The sequence below is a fragment of the Bactrocera tryoni genome, chromosome 5 (genome assembly GCF_016617805.1).
Source record: "Bactrocera tryoni isolate S06 chromosome 5, CSIRO_BtryS06_freeze2, whole genome shotgun sequence".
Classification (NCBI taxonomy): domain Eukaryota; kingdom Metazoa; phylum Arthropoda; class Insecta; order Diptera; family Tephritidae; genus Bactrocera; species Bactrocera tryoni.
In genome coordinates, this window is record NC_052503.1 from 54,634,136 (window position 1) to 54,653,264 (window position 19,129).

General features: G+C 34.3%; 1 protein-coding gene across 1 annotated transcript in view; it reads right to left on the reverse strand.

Moving 5' to 3' along the window:
• LOC120778367 overlaps positions 1-18,883 on the reverse strand; it is a 130,240-nt gene extending 111,357 nt beyond the window's left edge. Inside the window, exon 1 of the mRNA XM_040110154.1 lies at positions 18,010-18,883. The gene's annotated coding sequence lies outside the window, so the exon portion shown is untranslated. The remainder of the gene's footprint in view (positions 1-18,009) is intronic.
• Positions 18,884-19,129: the final 246 nt, after the last annotated feature.

Here is a 19,129-nt window from a genome sequence, read left to right on the forward strand (position 1 = left end):
AACCAATTTACAGACTCATATTCGTCGGATAAATTTTACAAATATTTCAATAACAAAAAAGTTATTAACTAATAAATCTTTCTATATAATAAGTATATCTGTAATATTGATATCACCATTCGAAGATAATGCAATGCTGGCGCTAAGGAACACAATTACTCCGAAATATAAAATAATTTTTTTTTTACTTTTTGCGTAATTGAATAGAGTATACGAGGGGTATTCACCGCATAACTCACTTGGCTCGGTTTGGCTCCCAACAACATTAAATGCCACCCTTTGTTTATAACCGCAATATCTTTAAGAATAATGAGCAAAAAGATCACAGCAAGCAAGTTTACAATCATTTTTTTCTGCATGTTTTGTATATACATAATTCTACAATAACCTCACTTTTGATCCAAAAAATTCTATTAGCATTACGACCAAGATTATTTTTAGTTAATATTCAACGCTGCCATTGTGTCATTTTTTTTCTAACGATAGAGGCGTAATTTGGCATAGGAAATCGCAATAGCATAGTCTAAATATCTTGAAAAAGTGAGCGTGTCGTAACAAATCTCTTAAACCGTTCAAGTTAAAATGATCACATTCGCTCAACATAAATGCTATAAGAGCTCCTGCTAACAATGTGAAAATTAATGAAATCGGATCAAAACCCCGCGCACTCCTCATCTAACAGTGCAGTTATAAACACCGGAAACATAAAATTTTACCACCGAAATGGTATTAGAAGGCTTTACGTAGGTTGCTGTATATATTTCTGGCCTAATAATGTAAATAGGCATATTTATCAACGAAAATGGTGTTTTTTTTTGTCGATTGCTGTTTTGTTTCGGGCTCATACGCATAGATCCATGATTCGTCACCTGTGACGATCTTATAAACGTCTTTTGAAGCACCGCGATCGTATTTTTTCAGCATTTCTTTACACCAATCCACACGAGCCTTTTTTTGAGCGATTGTCAAATTGTGCGGGATCCAACGAGAACAAACCTTTTTTACGGCCAGGTGTTCATACAATATCGAATGTATGCTGGTGGGAGAAATGCATAGGCATGCATCTATCTGAAGGTATGTTACATGACGGTCTTGCATTATCAGTTCACGTACGTTTTTGGACGACCTTCACGGAATTCGTCTTTGAGCGAGCGTCGGCCACGATTGAATTCGTTGAACCAGTTTTCACAGTGCTGTAGGATGGTGCTTCATAGCCATACAAAGATTTTAGTTCATCGATGCACTCTTGTCGTGATAATCCACGTCGAAAGTTGTGAAAAATGATCGCACGAAAATGTTCACGAGTTAATTCCATTTTTTGGCCGAGATCACTATTAAATGTCAAAACGTTCTGAGTGATGTTATGCTAAAAAATGTCAAACTTTCCAATGGAAATGTCAGATTGCACCTGGCAACACTTAGTGTTGCCCTTGGCCAGAATATATATAGCAGCCCTCGTACAAGAGCCGGGGTTAAAATTAGACAATGGCGTGGCACCGCCCTTCTTTAGGTGAAAGCATTAACCTGCTCCACTGATTTCAACTAAATTCGAAACATAACATTGTTATGATATTCCTATGTTACAGTATGAAAATTGACGAAATCGGACTGCAACTGGAAGTAGGCCTGCAATATAGAAAATTTCAATTCTATTTGATCCTTTCACTTTCTAGTATACAAATCAAGAAGCAATTAATATAATCAGTGAGCATTTTGCTCGTAAAGTGTCTTTGAAGTGTGCCCAAAAATTGTCTGAATCAAACCACAACTGTTTAAGCCCTTAAGCACCGATTAACTGGACCCCGGACATAAAGTTGACTTTTGATAGAAAATATCGGTCAAGGTGTGAGGTATATAATTGAAATCCAGAGAAAATTCTTCTTCATAATAGTATGTCCGTGGATCAAAAAATAAGTTTAATCTGGTCAATACTTCCCTGAGCCCCGTTTTACCTAATATAAAGATTTTCGAACTTCCGGGTGATTCTGTGCTGGATATATCGGCCAATGTTTGAGTTATCTAAAATGAAACCTTATATCCAATATGTCGGTCAGAGTACGAGCTCGACATAGTATGTATGTACATATATACATATATAATTGCTTAGTTTTCAATCCTGTGGTTGACATTTACACCTTGTGGTATTTCCATGGCTTTGATTCGTGCAAGTTACAAGGGTATACAATGTTTGGTTGCACCCGAACATAATGCTTCCTTATTTGTTTTTGTTTACATATAGACATATGTATATGTATGGATTAGTACTGTGAACAAGGCCATGGGGAACCGGCAGCTGCATCGCCAATCATTGCGGCTACTTTTTTAGATGATGGGCGACATTGTTGAGAAAACGTTCAATCAAAATTTGAGATGAGCGCGTGATATCCTTGACAACAATGCAATAAAGATATTATGTCACATAACAATTGATGCAGTTTCATTTTTTTAATTCCCACAATGCACTTTTTTAGGAAGCCACACTAGGTGTGCCCTTAGATAAACAATTCAATAACCGTTTATGCCAAATTGATGAAAACATTTTTTATTTCTTTTTTCAACCCAAATATATAAATTAATTTGACTCATATTATAGTGGGTTAAGTTAACGTAAGTAATTTGTATGAGCGACTTCCATATTGCATTGTTTCAATTTTACGCTGAATCTGACGCAATTAAAACCACACATAAGTGCACCAGTTTGTCTTAGCCATAAAATAAATATTTGCATATATAACAATTTAAATATGTGGTGAACAAGATTTGAGGAATATTTCGGCTTCAGCGTTATATTTGGTTTAATTATTAATATCTAAATACAAGCTCAGAAAACCCATGCTGTAAGCCTACAAAAGCAGGAATTGAATTGATCTGGAGAGCTGCAGCCGTAAGAAATTATATCGGTGGAAAGGTGGAAAGGAATTAATTCTTTAGTTTACTCTCTGATCAAGTCCTTAGATTTCCTAGAAATTCCATCAAAATATTGCCAGCATATTTATACTAATCATAGTAATTATCGACCATATGGCATAGTGTACTGGTTAGAGTACTATCGCTCATCAAAATTTGAGTTTAGTCACCTTTTGACGTCGTACCATCATCAATTGCAAAACTTTAACAACAACTGCAATAAAATCATTAATTGCGTATGTTAAAAATAAGGAGTTTATAAATATAAATAAATCTAAGTTTTTTCTCAAAACATAAATATAATAAATACTTTAAGAAATATTCCTTTAAATTTAATTCGAAGAAACTTAGCAAATATTAAATCAACATGGCGATTAAGATATTTTTCAAATTTTGCTGTTAAAAAAAGCATAAATGCACAAAACCACAATGGTCAAAAAATGGCCGCAGAGCTGCATTAAATTTTGCCGCACAATCCTAAGAAAATTCTTTATATACTGTACATATATAAATTTACAAATATGTGTATGTATACATACATACATATATAAATTAGCGAATTGCTTTCCCTTCTCACTTACAGATGCGTTTATTTGTTAATACATACATACATACACATATACTGCAAACATTGTTAGACAGCTTTACTTCACACGAAGACTAAATTAATTGAAATATAGATACAACACGCACGTACACACATACTTACACTTGCATATACATATAGTATGTATATTTTGAGGCAAGCAGACAGTCTTGTAAGTAGGCAAGTTTTCTATGGATTACAATCTGACCTTTGCTCCACATTTTACCACAAGAATGCAGCCATACACCCAAACAAACACGGCTGTATACTCGCCAAGTACATAGTGTGGCTTGTACACGATACTAATATGCATACAGGCATATGTAAGTTTGTCGAATATCTCTTTTATTGCGGCTTACTGTGCGGACGTGTGGCTATGTGCGTCGTTAGCCCATTAACTTGAATTATTTAGGCGGTTATGGCGCATCTGAAATGCCTGTCATGGTCAGCAGCTCTGTCGCTACTAAATGCCTACATAAAGGCCAGCACATTTTAATGATAAAAATGTGAGCTGCACTGCTACACGCACGCATAAATAGTCACACAGACACACGCATACTCATAAACATGCCGGCACGCAGAGACGAGGCCTAGTAATTTGCAGATTATATTCGATATGTATAATGAAAATGGACGATAAGAGGTCATTTTTGGCGGAAAATAAATAAAGCCGTGCTAAATATATTTAATGAGCTGACTAAAAGAGCGGGTAGCGCTTATCACCAGGAATGCGTATTAATTATAGAGATAATGTTTATAATACGATTAAATAGACTTTTCTGTGGGAAAATAATCTTGTAATATCAATAGCTTCAAGCACTTCAAAATTAATTTAAATACGTAGCCTAAAAGTGTGCAATATTTTACGCTTGGGGCTATTTTAGGAATGGTAGTTTAAGTGTAATAACCTGTATAGCCTGCATTTGAGCGCTTAGGACAGTCCACAAGGTTTTGCCATTTACGTTTACGAATTTAAATTCGTTTTAATGGATTTTGAAGTTAAATGCATTTATTTTATGTTACAAAATAAACTAAATCTAACTTGTGTTGCAGTTAATTTTAAGACGATATTTTAGTTCACCCTGTAATTTATTGATTTTATGTGCGTTATTAATATGTTTACATAAAGTTTTAGTTTTGTCTCGCGCGTTTCTCCCATTCATTTCTTTTTCGGTGTATGTGTGTATATCTTAAGGGGCTACATATATAGTTACAGTTAGAAGGCCGAAAAAATCGAATTTTCATACATTTTTTTATACTCTCGCAACAAATTTGCTAAGGAGAGTATTATAGTTTTGTTACCGTTATGTGAGGTTGTTTGTAAGTCCTAAAACTAAAAGAGTCAGATATAGGGTTATATATACCAAAGTGATCAGGGTGACGAGTAGAGTTCAAATCCGGATGTCTGTCTGTCCGTATGTCCGTCCGTGCAAGCTGTAACTTGAGTAAAAATTGAGATATCATCAGATGACACTTGGTGCACGTATTTCTTGGCTCCATAAGAAGGTTAAGTTCGAAGATGGGCAAAATCGGCCTACTGCCACGCCCACAAAATGGCGGAAACCGAAAACCTATAAAGTGTCATAACTCAGCCATAAATAAAGATATTAAAGTGAAATTTGGCGCAAAGGATCGCATTAGGGAGGGGCATATTTGGACGCAATTGTTTTGGAAAAGTGAGCGTGGCTCCGCCCCCTACTAAGTTGTTTGTATATATCTCGGAAACTACTACAGCTATGTCAACCAAACTCTACATAGTCGTTTTCTTCAGGCATTTCCATATACAGTTCAAAAATGGAAGAAATCGGATAATAACCGCGCCCACCTCCCATACAAAGGTTATGTTGAAAATCACTAAAAGTGCGTTAACCGACTAACAAAAAACGTCAGAAACACTAAATTTTACGGATGAAATTGCAAAAGGAAGCTGCACCCAGGCTTTTTTTAAAAATTGAAAATGGGCGTGGCCTCGCCCACTTATGGACCAAAAACCAAATGTCAGGAACTACTTTACCGATTTCAATGAAATTCGGTATATAATATTTTCTTAACACCCTGATGACATGTACAAAATATGAGTGAAATCGGTTCACAACCACGCCTTCTTCCAACATAACGCTATTTTGAATTCCATCTGATGCCTTCTCTGTATAATGCGAGTATATACATTGGGAACCAATGATGATAGCGGAATAAAACTTTACACAACTACGGTATTTGAAAAATATGTAAATGACGGATAATGAAATCTCGATTATCACTTTATCATGCGAGAGTATAAAATGTTCGGTGACACCCGAACTTAGCCCTTCCTTACTTGTTTTTGGTTATTTTTCTGTTGTCACAACATTTTTGAGTGCCACCAGTCAATGCGAATATTATTGAAATTATAATTAAAAAAAAATTGATTTTTTCGTTCCAAATTTTATTTTGCTTCAGATAGCAACAGCAATGCTCCCAACATCTCTCTTAAAAGAAATGATTCCCAGGACTGGTCCAGTAGCTACCATTTTGTATGAAAATATTATTTTTTTTATAAATTCAAAAACTTGTTTAATAAAATCTAAAGAAAAGACGTTTCATTAGTGCCGTAAACTGCCCTAACCCTGCTGACTGTATGTCATTCAAGAACTTTGCGATCGGAAACGTTTTTCTCCAGCTTTTAGCCAAAAAAAGTTCCAGAACTCATTAAATTTCATTAACAAAAAGATCAGAAAAGACGTAAAAAATCATTATTTATAAAATGAGAAGAATCTCTGCTATTATTAGAAGAAAAATTAATGTTTTTGACTAAAAGAGTATTGGAAATTATTACCAAAAACAAAGAGAAATCTTTTTTCCCTTTCCTTCTTTTTTTGCATATTTTTGTTAAACAAATTTTAAAACAAATAGTAGGAAATTCAGCGTATTACATTTTCGGCCGCTTGGATTAAGGCAGTTAAGAGAAAATGAGCATAAACTTTTCAAGACTCAAAATAAATAACAAATATAACGAACTTTTCATCCGAAGCAATACGCATACGTGCGGAATTAGCAGGGTGATGAAAAGCAAAAAAACTTTTAACGCCAAAATCAAAATAGCTCAACTGCAGAAAGAAAAATTCCAACAGCTCAGACTTAGAACTACATATAAGTAATACATTTTTTCTGAATTTAATTATTAAATGGAAATAATTTAGAGTTTTTTTTTTTTATGTTAGGGTATGCCAATTAGGTAAAGCAGAACAGACAGGGACGAAAAGAGAACTAAAATCATGAATATGCCACGAAATAGTTCGTTTAGTTCAAAATTTCATCAGGACTTTTAAAGAATAAGTATACATATATTGGCTTGATAAGTGAGCTGGAATATTAAAATTAAATTAAAACAAGAGAAAAGAGCGCAAATGGATCCCTTCAGGATTATTACTAAGAATAATATGCAAAGTATTTCATAACGATCAGAGACCGTAAATAGAATTTCGAGCTTTAAAACGAACCGTTAGACATAATCGCTATCATAATATTAAATTTTTTTTTAACCTAGGTGTCACTAAAGGAAATTATGATCATGTCTTGACATTCTCCATTAAAACCTAGTATGCTCTGTAGGTTCTCTCGTAGTAAAAGTTTAAAATTCCGAGTTGGAGCTTCAATATCTTTAGAGTAAACCAATCTATCTACGTATTACTTTAATAATTTTTACCTAAGCCTTTTCCCTTTTTTAGTTATGAAACTCTCTCTTATCTTATTCTCTCCCAACTACTCGTGTATGAAATTTTAAGATTTTACACAGAATTATGCCAGATGGTGTTTTTACTACGAATTTCCTACAAACTTAGTTAATATGCATTAGACATGCAATGCCTTCCCAGCAAATTATGTTATTCATATTTTTCCCATGAAAAAGGTCAAACTCACTCACTTCGGTTTCAAAAAATAAGTACGTAAAAGTTGAAGTTGAAGTATATGCAAGTATTCCTCCTCATTTGTATACCGGTCAGTCACATTTGGCTAGATCTTAAAGAAAACATCTTCTGTCTTTTCAAATTTTTGACGAACTTACTGTTTCTACAATATTTAATTTATATCTCAATTGAACGCCGCGCCACTTTGCTGGTCTGCCGAAAAATGTAGACATCGAAGTAGAAAGTAGACAGTACATGAGGATAAGTAATTCATAAATAAGCGACGGGTATTTGTGCAATTGGGGGCTGCTGCCTGGGAGTTCACTTGCAGTTTGACATTTCTGCCACTTTCTTTTCATCCACTCATTCGTAGGAGACAAATAACACAGTCATATTGGGTTTTTGTGTTATCTTTTGCTTGCTGCGTAGTTCCCAATGTATACATCAGCATGTATTTATTTGTCTGTCTCACATAATGAAGAGTGATGTGTTTTACAAAATTTAACAGATTGAAAATGATATCATTTGAGCCCATATTTGGGGTCAAACATACGGCTTTTTAAGTGATTAATTGCTTGTTTGACCTAGAAGAGACCCGGGTACTTTTCATTTATGGTCTGAGCCTTATAATAATACGACTAGTTAAGGTATTTTTTATGCCTGCTGAACAGCCGGTTATTTCACATTGCTTGATCAAACTTCGCATAGACAGTCAATCCGCAAGGTTATAATAGCAACAATATGAATAATCAGTTGTTCATACTTTGCATAAGATATTTACAAAAGCATATTTCTGTTTTACCACCTTCACCTTTATTTCTTAGATATACTGCATGAACACTTTAATCTATTTATACTCTGGCAACATGTTTCTACAGATTATAATAGTTTTGTGCAGGAAAGGTAAATTAATATGGCGAACTGTTATTTGGCGCAAAGGTTCACAGTAGCAAGGGGCAATAGTGGGCAAAAACCTTTGAAAAAATAAGGGTGGCCCCGCCCTCTGATAGGTTTGATGTACATATTTCTCACATCATTCAAGCCAAAATAACTAAATTGGCTCGAGATAAATGCTTTAAAAACTGCTACCGACGGTTTGAAAATGAATGAAGTCAGATCATAACCCCACTCTCCCTCCATATACTATATACCATTAAATTTTACTACCGATATTGTATTAGAAAGCCTATAAGAGTTGGACGAGGAACCGCTCTATTTAAGGTTAAATCACATATCTCGAGACCTGTTCTACCGATTTCAATCAAACTTGGTACATGAAATTATTTTATCATTGCTATGTCATAGTGTGAAAAAGATAATCGGAATACTTTCCATATAACACACCCTTTAAACTCCTTTTGAACTTAGGTACCGAATTTGCGGTCCAAAGTATCTATAGTTCACTTTTGACAGAAAATATCGATTCAAACGGTTTTTCATTTTTATGGTTTTTCTTAATTGAATTGGGGCAAAGTTATTATTATTATTACCTTTGGCATTAAATTATCTTTTATTTGAACTAAAACCAACTCAGAAAAGTCAAGTTTGAACATATTTTTAAACAACATAAAGTAAAAAATTTTTGGTCAAAAACAACTTTTTTTCAATTAAAAAAAATTTTTGAATTATACACTAATTTTGAAGTTTTCTTAGTATCACTAGAAAATAAATTATAAAAAAAATATGAATCTTTTTAAATTTTTTTGTTTCAGACAGAAATTGCGACTTGCATCGGGCAATTGCTTAACAAAGGCACAATATATGTAGCTATGAACCCTAGAAATTTCGCTTTAATCAATTATTTCTTTCCCTCCCAAAGAAATACTCAAAAAAATCGGTTTTTGAAGCCTCTAAAGCAGACAACGAAATGATCCAAGAAATGCTCTTGAAGTTTGTGTGTTGAAGCTTGAATAATTCTTTTTAACTGAAGACGAAACATTTTCTGTATCATCCATAAAATTTGCTGAAGCGGTGCACTTGAGTGTTGTCTTTCGCTGACAACAAAAAATTAAGCGCAAGGAAAAGTGGTGAGCTCTTTTTAGGCCTAAAATAGATGTGTCATAAAGAAATATTGTAATATGGTGAAAATTATGAAAACAGAAGAATAGTATTGTAGGCATAAGGAAAATTAAATTGTGACGAATACATAGCCGATTTTAAGATACGCACATATGTATGTATGTACGAATTGTCAGCATGTTCTACTAATATTTGCCAATCTTTAGTCATTTCGGAAGTACTGCATGATTCAGTAGTAATTATAATAAAACGAACTCACCGTGAAGCCATTATCTCTTCATATAAGTTTTTTGGTATCAATTAGCTAAGAACTTCTGTTAGATCCAATTTTATTTATCTTCCAATTCAGCATTAAATTAGCTATAAATCTTACTAGTTAACAGTAATTTTGCGACTGCGATGTTAGGGGTCAAGCCACCACCATTTACTATAATAACAAAACTAGCTGATTGTGTTGGAATTTGTTTAAAAGAATATGTTATCAGGACACCTCAAATACACCGCAGTGCATAAGTCGCAAATTATTCTCTCAGATTTCTTGAGTAGTGGAATTGCTGTGGAAGCCAAATATGCGAATAGGATGGCTGAACTGTGACATTGAAAATCAAAAGCTAACACCTCTTTCGCGACCGGTATTAGTCAACTGAGATGTATTTATGATTTTTATAAAACTTTTTTGCTAGGTTTATATAATATTAAGCTTTTACCACAATAATTTATGACAACTTTTTCGTCATGAACAACAAACTTGTCATCTTCGAATTTTCTTATATGTACCACTCGCACTACAGCTCGTTCCTATCCAATTCAAATATTAACAACGGCAAAAAATAGTAACAGTAACTTCTCAGATATTTTTCAATAAATAATTTAGTTCTTTAAGGCATGTTAAGGCATAATTTTTGACCTCACTTTTAACCCTCAATATAAGTTGCCATCGATTCGCATAGTTCTAAGCACACTAACTTTGGGCGCAACTCTTTTTTCAAACAGTTCACTGGCAAAAACAAGACCAAAGCAGGTCTAACTCGACGGCTCATACTCCATCAATGTGCCAAAACGGCTTCAATGCTAAGTTTTATGTTACAGATTTTAGGCAAATCAAACACACGAACTACTCTCAAAATAATTCACAAAATTTGTTAAATTATGATTACGATTATTAATCGGTTAGATTATTTTCTAAAAAGAATCGTAATGAATATTTAATTGTGCGTTTGAAATATTGGGATTACGTAATGATTACGATTATAAAGAATCAAAAAATAATAAGGATTATTATAAATTAATGAAAATAATCAAAACTAATCAAAATAAATAATTGATTCTTTTCAGCGATTCTTTTTGATTATTTTTGATTACTTTCAATTCAAAATACCAAACAACTTTTCTCTTTAAATATTAAGATATTTTTTTATTAACATTTTTTAAATTGTTTTTTGTATACTCTGAGCCTCTGGTTCTGAGATATATGCATTTATATGTATATATGTATATATATTATATTATTATAAATATTATTATTGATGATATTTTTGCTATTATTAATAGCAATTCAGCCATTCAATTTTATCAGCCCCATCGCGAAATTTCCCAGTTCTGATCATCAGAATAAGCTTCAATGAGCGTAGCTGATATTTACACCTGTATGAAAAATAACAATGCTGAAGGGAGTAGTGTTAGAGTTCAAGAACGGTTGTTAACTTGTTGGTACGCTTACGTTAACAAGTCAAACAAGAGCTTATAAAGTGCAATCATATAGTCTATACTTCATACTTCACGTGTCAGTCAGTTGTTATTAATTGTTTTTTGTGTGCAAAAACGCTCCATTTGAAGATAACATGTCACAAACTGATCAATTGGTTTTTGGAGAAAGCGACTTCTCAAATGATGATGAAATTTTGGACAAGAATTACGTGCCAAGTCCCCGCACGGGGAGAAGGGTCTTCAAAAAACAATCTGGACGCTCTATAAAAACCAGTCTTCTGAGGTGTCTGGAAAAACTATTTTCAACGCGACATTTTATACGGATATTGTAAAAGTTAGTTTTTATGTGTTAAGGTTGTTTTAGTATTGTTTGTTTTAAAATTTAAATTGTTGTGTTTGGTGTTGATGTAAGTGTTTAATGAATTGAACTTTGAAAATTATATTCATATACGTATGAATTCACAGATTTCTGATCAGAATAAGATGTCGACAATTGCAAAATGTGTCGGATGTGATCGGAAGATAAGAGCTACTGGTGACGTGACCTCCAATTTTGTGAAGCATTTACGGGCCAAACATAGCGAATTGTATGCGGAATACAAAAGTTTGAAGTCGGGCAGCCCTTATGGCAATTCTGCGCAAGCTGCCTTCGATAGAAAGCTTTTGCATGCTATTGTTGATGGAGCACTGCCTGTCTCAATTTTAGAAAGAAGGTCTTTCATAGACCTCTTGCAGACCAGTGGCATGAAGATAATGAGCAGGCAAGCAGCTGTAAAAAAATTGAAGGAGCATTATGGTGAAGTGGTACACAAAATCAAGTCGGAAATGGCCTCCGTAAAACACTTCTGTACAACCGGGGATATTTGGTCTGGGAACCACCGGAGCTTTTTGGGGTATACTTGCCATTGGCTCACAGAGAACCTGGAACGCAAGTCGGCTGCTCTTGCTTGCAGGAGAATATTCGGCGTGCACTCAGCTGAAAAAATTGCGCAAATCATTGCCGAAATTAATGCCGGCTTTGGTCTGAGCCCGTCCAATGTTATTATGACGGTGACAGACAATGGATCCAATTTTGTTAAGGCTTTCAAGGAGTACGGGTGTACGGAAACTGAAACTTCTCATGAAGATGAAAGCGAAAACGATTTGCCAGCTTTCCAAAACGAGCTGCTGCTGCCAAAGCATCTGCGATGTTGCAGCCACACGCTGAATTTACTTGCTTCTGCCGATTACGTGAAGATTTTGAGAAGTGAGCAGGCTTTGTATATCCAACATTCGATGGTAACTGAAAATTGTTAACGATTTTGTTGAACTATAATGTACTAAAGACAAGTGCTAGTGATCGTCCGGCTTTTTTGACCCATCACTTTTTCTGCTACTTAAATGACAATTCAAGAACAGACGACACTTGGGTAAAACATTGCAGTCTAAAAGAAGCTTTTGTTGCCTTTAATACTCCCCTGACACCCTCAGCACCAGTAGAGAGGCTATTTTCCTTTGCGGGGATAGTGAACAGTCCAAGGCGCCAGTCAATGTCGGACTTATCATTTGAGAAATTGGTGTTATTGAAAGCAAATTCTAAATGGAGTTAATGTATATTTTTCTTGTTATTTTGTTATAAATGAATTTTGTTATTTTTTTGGTGTTACATTTAGTTATTATGTCTTGATTCAAGACTCTTGAATACCTTTATTTTGTTGCACAAAATTGAATAAAAAAATTTACTAAAAATTAAAAAAAAGCAAAAAGACCAAAGTTGTGTGGGGTTTTGGATTGAAAAGAATCAAAAATAATCAAAAAGAATCGCTGAAAAGAATCAATTATTTATTTTGATTATTTTTGATTCTTTTCAGTAATCCAGAGTAATCCTGATTATTTTTGATTACTTGTAATCTTAATCATTACGTAATCTACTTGGGACCAAGATAATCGTAATGTAATCAATTATTTCACTCTCAAATACAAAGTAATCAGATTACTAATAATTACGATTAGTAATCAAAACTTAACAGGTATATATATAAGTTTAAGTATTAAAATGGCTGCACTGTTGTTGTTCTTTAATTTCTTTTTTATTTAGATCCGCTCTTCATGTTACGTATACCTGGAACACAGGTACTTAATATGAAGTTTCAAGTGATGCCCAGAAGGAAATATTGGAGACGTAATGTATACAGTGATGAGCAATACCGGTGGGATGTTTGTCAAATTTAACTTGGCATTTTTAACTAAGGAATTCAATAGGCATAGCATTTTATATTGTATAAAAATTGAACTATACAACCGTTTTATTGTGTAATCTGAAACTAAGAAAACAACAGAGAAATTGCAAAAATAACCGATTTTAGTAAAACAACAGTCATTTCAACGCCAAAAAGGAATAAGTTGGCATGTTCGGGCAACTCTAGCGATTGACCAAGCATATTGAGTGACTATGATGCTCGTCATAGGAAACGGTTCATTTGTAAAAACTCCAAATTAACCCCTAAGGAGGCCATTTAAGTCATTAACAAACCAACCAGTGAATGGACAATGGAAAAAAAAATATTGCTGCACGAGTCCAGTGCTGCCGAGATCACAAAAATTGGTCAGTTGAGGAATGTAAACGGGTTAAAAGGTCTTATGAAAAGAAAATCAATGATTAACTTTCCGCAAGTGCTGTGGGCATGTTGCACTTGACGGGACGTTGGTCCAATACACAAGATAGGCGGAATAATGGAAAAAAGATTATCTTAATATTTTGCTAACGTATTTGCAGGGTTTGTTGACATGTGTGCATACCGAATAGAGAAAAACGTATTTTAGTATGATGGAGATCCGAAAGATATGGCTAGAATAGTGAAAAAGTGGTTTATCAAACTCTTACATCAACAATTTAGAACTTTGAAAGGTAAGCACAAAATCCGGATCTCAGTCCAATTGAGAATATGTGAGCTATTGTGAAGGGAGCTCTGTGCCAGCATGACTATCCACCAAAAAAATTTAAATGAGCTTTGGGAGTGTGTCTAGGTAGCCTGGACAAAGGCAACACGATCGAAAAATTAGTGGAAAAATGTCCCAAAATGAATAAATAATGCTTTAAAAATAAAACGTCTCCGGTCAAATTATCATAACTATAAAGTTTATAAACAAAACTGAGTATTCAGGTTAGCGTGCATAACTGGATTTTTTTTTTGAATACTTTTACTATGAAATTATTGGCTTACGTTTCCTTTTCTAATTATTTGTAATACGTTTTAAATTTAAAGGAATAAATAAAGTCTTAAGTTTAAAAATTTCAAGGAAATCGGATTATTATTTCCTTTTTAGGGCATCTTATGTTAAAATTTTATAAACGTCCGACCGGTATTGCTCATCACTGTATCTAAGACCAGCGTGACGAGCTAAGTCGATGTAGCTATATTCGTCTCTCTGATAACTATCGCATATAGCTGCCATACCAACGATCAAAATCAGTTCACTTGCCGAAAGAAGTCTCCAACTATTAAACTCGCACCTAACTTTCTCAAGTCCAAGTCCCAAAGTGCCCGCAAAATCTCCATGCTCGCGTTAATTTCAGTCATTAACCACCACATTTCGCGCCAGCTCCATAGAAACATGTGTGTGCTTGTGAGCGCAATTTCGTGCACATTATCCGCTTAACTTTTATGCCAAGTAGACATGAAAATTTTCGGGCAACAACCGTCCAATGGAATTCTAGCTGAAAAGTATCAGCCATCGACCACAGAGTGTGCACGAGCCGCCAAGTACAGCACTAAGGGAAAGTAGTGTAAACTGTAAACTGTCAGGTTGTTAACCTTCATGACTTTATAATTCGCATTGCGTACGAAAAATAATTTGCAGCTCTTCAGTATGTGCAGAACTGCGGCGGTTTGCAGGCGCGAATTAATATTTGCTTTGAACGCCGTTAAGTGGCCGGCGCGGCGATGACGAAATTCGTGGACTTTGTGTGGTTGTGCGGTGAAAAGTGGCTTTTCTAATGAATAAGTAAAATTTTAATTATTAAATGCCGTGGGAATTGTAAAAGTTTAATCTGCCTAAGAGTCAGCTTCAATAAAGATAAGCGGGTCTGCGCTTAGCTGTAAAGCAATATAGTTAATTGAAATAAATTTTCAAATGGAAGTGATTTAAATTTAAATTGTGGCTTGTGAAAGGTCTTATGCACACACAAATAAATGAAATATTTATGAATGCCGGCGGCGGACAGCAATTTATTATACTATAAGTGAAATATTGAATTTTTTTCCAAACACCTGTGAATATTCTCTAAAATGTTTGTATGTACACTTCGGTGCGTTGCTTAGTAAATTCAGCCAAGCATTAAATTGAAAATTAATTTGCATCCTACGCCAACTTCAATTACAATTTTATAGAAACCTTAAATGGTAGCACGTGGCGTATGAGTAATGCTCAGCGTGCACATGACGAGACAGCAAAATTCTTTGGAATTTTCAAGCGCGCATGTCAATTGTCGCCAGCTGTTTACTAGCCAAACAAAATTTATATCAGTGCTTAAATACAAACAACTATATTTACGCGTTTATAACTGCAAGGCAATGGCGTCACCGTTAAATGTCGTGCTGCGGTAATGTATGTATGTGTAAGTTTGGTGTTTTAACAAGCTTATGTGTGCTTTATTAATACTTTTTCTCATCAATATTGACATGCTTTTCGTAATAATTTTTCCCATAAAATTCTTATATTGCATCAAAAGTTAAAATTCCTCATCATCCCAGTGAAAATGTTACGTATACGGCATGTCACACCTTTGAGTGGACTCTCTCACAACTTCATATTCAGCTGCTTCATATCATATAGTGGGATTTCATAAAGTATAAAAAGTTAATTGATTAATTTTTTTATTTTACTGCCAAGTTAACAGCATATCAAACGCAAAGTTGATTATTTAATATTATCATATTACAGAAATTTTAACATCATATGATTTTTTTATTGTTAATACCGGCGCATTGATGATTCTAAGAATGTTTTTAGTTTTACCGAAACTGATTTAATAAATATTTCCCAAAAAAATTTGGCTATATAAATTTCTTCCTTATATTGCTCATATTTCTCGTTAAATATTTTTTTGTTGCGATATAGAGAGTAGAAGTATAAATAGAATTGATAAAATTGGACAAAACTTGATTATAAAGAGCTTTGCACAAAGAAGTGATTTATCTAATTTTATTAACAATATTTACTTCAGAATTACAAACATATTTTCGAGAAAAAATATCTGCATGCGTACACTTAATACCCTAAATAGTATATACTCCCTATACTTTTAGCACAGCTTCAGCACATTCAGATGGTTCCATTTTGGCGCAGTTTTGCTTTTACTATACAGTTTGTCTCTATTATAGCTTTTTGCATGAATATGCAAGGATATACTCACGTTGCAACCACTTGCCAGACTCACTATTTAGTCGCGTTCAAGCCGATTGCAATCTCGCTAAGGTATTGGTTTCTGCTTATTTGTTCTGCATACATATGTATAAACTTGTAAATATTTGAGTGCACACTACACCAACTCTTTAATCACCCAAATCCTCAGTATTGTGATAAATCTTCCAACTATTAGCAGACATTTAAATTTATAAATTTCACATTTTCAAATCTGTTCGAATTAATAGTTACAATAAATCGTTAGAATATTCATTCCAGAGTGTATGCACCTGCAGCTCAACTCGGTGAAATCGTTCAACAACAAAAAAAACTGTAGATTACAAGGTCCAATACATTTCATAGATGTTACAATTCCGTTTGAAAATATACTTCACGAGTATTTAAACCAGTTAAATATAAATTCAGTTTGATCGCAGGAACTTGGTTTTTGCATTTCCTCCATCAGATGAATCGAAATAAGTCAGTTCCAATTCGATACAGTAGCGCGTATTTTAAGAATTGTTTCGCATTATGTTTCTTTAGCTGCACAGAGGAGCATCCCCTTGGGGTCACAAAACCTAAAATAATCTTCTGTTACTTAGTACTGAAGTGTTAAGTAAGGTACTTTCGAAAAGTAAACACTATTTTGGGCTTGATGTAAACTTCAGGGCTTCAAAACAATATTAAATTGGTAAAATATTGGAAAAAAAATGTATTTCTCCAATCTGCAGTGGTATCGAAGCGTTCGGGTTAGTTGGCTTTGGCATTTTTTGAAGATTTGTTGTTATCATAACATTCCTAACATTTCACATGATTGAAGTTAAGTTCTTAAGTAAGTCATTAGAATGCATAGCAATGCAGTGTGACTTTGGATGAGAATAAACTCACGTCAGTATATTATGTTGATTATTTCTTTAGGAAAAATATAATAATTTTCAAAGAAAAGGGTTTGTAAATTAGACTTTGCTGAAGAGATAATGATTTATATACGACAACTTTTGATTAATATTTTAAAATGTTTACGATACTTAAGAAACTGCCAGTTTTATTGCACTCAGTTTTGTAATTTTCAGTATGAGAATAAAATCTGATTTTATTGACGCAGAATTTGACTGTTTTACTAAAAATATTTTAATTTTAATTCTTCTTTTTCTATAATCAGAAGAAGTCTGTTGTTTAAATTATGTCCCTAAAACCTACACATGTTTTGGCTTCGCAATTGTAGATTTAGTCACCCTGTATAGGCTTGTGTGAAGAAAGCCCCTCATCTATACAACGAGAGGCATAAATTCTACCAACTAAATTACTACACTCAATTCTGTTATGCAAAGACTCAAAGTATAAACACATTTGTTAATGAAAAACACCGTAACAACGGCATACACTAATACACACACACATACATTTTCATAAATAGTAAAATAGCAAAGTTACAGCAAATTCAACTAAAACTACGACTTTCCATGCATTTACATAAAGCTCACACACACACACACATGCATAATTAATTATACTCACTGAGCCTGCACGAGGAGCAGTATTGTTGTCGCCAGCAATTATTTATTTATGCGGCCGCTGGCATGCGGGATTAATTTCATAATTAGTTGAGCTGCAGTTGCAAATTAATGTCATGAGCACGGGAGTGTGGTGTAAAGTGCAAACTAAAATCGATTTATGTATTGGAAATAACGGTATTTCTTTCACATACATATTTTTAGTAAACATACAAGTTGCTTATGTGCCACTACACCAACAACAATATTGCCACCAAACCATTAAGCCGATTGGCGGTGGTTTAGTTGCTTTCAAACTGGTTGTGCCTCACTGCCTCACTATGGCTTTTGTGGCACGCTTTGCTATCGTTTGTGTCGACAAATTCACCAATTCGCCTTCTTTCATAAATTCCTTTGTCTATTTGTTACATTTATTTGTTGGCATACATACACAGATCCTAATTTCATTGCATTACTTTCGGCTAAATTTGATCGAGATTGTATCCTTTTTCGCCTGCCACACAAAAAAACGAAATTAAAACGAATAAAGCCAAAACTTGGCGCAAACTTTGTTATTTGCCAATTGTATTACGTTCACTTGCACGGAAATAAACACGCACACACAGAGCAAACAACACACAAACTTGTTTGCTTCACTTTCACCGTTATATTTTGCCGGTCTCGTTTGACGCTCGCTTATATTGTTGCTTGTAGTTGCTGTTGTTGGTTTTTACTCTTTCATTTAATTTCGTATATTTTTGGCGTTTCGCCTTTGCCGCTGCTCTCAATTACACTGCTGCCACTCTCGGCCACCTTCACTGCCACTTCCGTTCTTAGCCAATCTACCAACACTGAGGAAAGTTGAGTGAAAATCTTTTGAAATTCCCAGCCACGTTCTGTTCGCATTGAATTGATAACGTTGACTGAATCGCGTTTGGCCAGAAGGTTTACTTTTATTCGCTGTTGCACGCGTTTGTTGTGGGATACTTTCGTCAAGCTTTTCGGCACAAACGAAAGCTCTCCAAAGGCATTAGGGTGGACTGGCAGCCTGACTAATGGGACGAAATATATGAGCGGCAATATATGAGCGTCAAAAAGAGAGTGTAAATTGTGTTTAAGAGAGCGTAATATTGCAAAGTTAGACC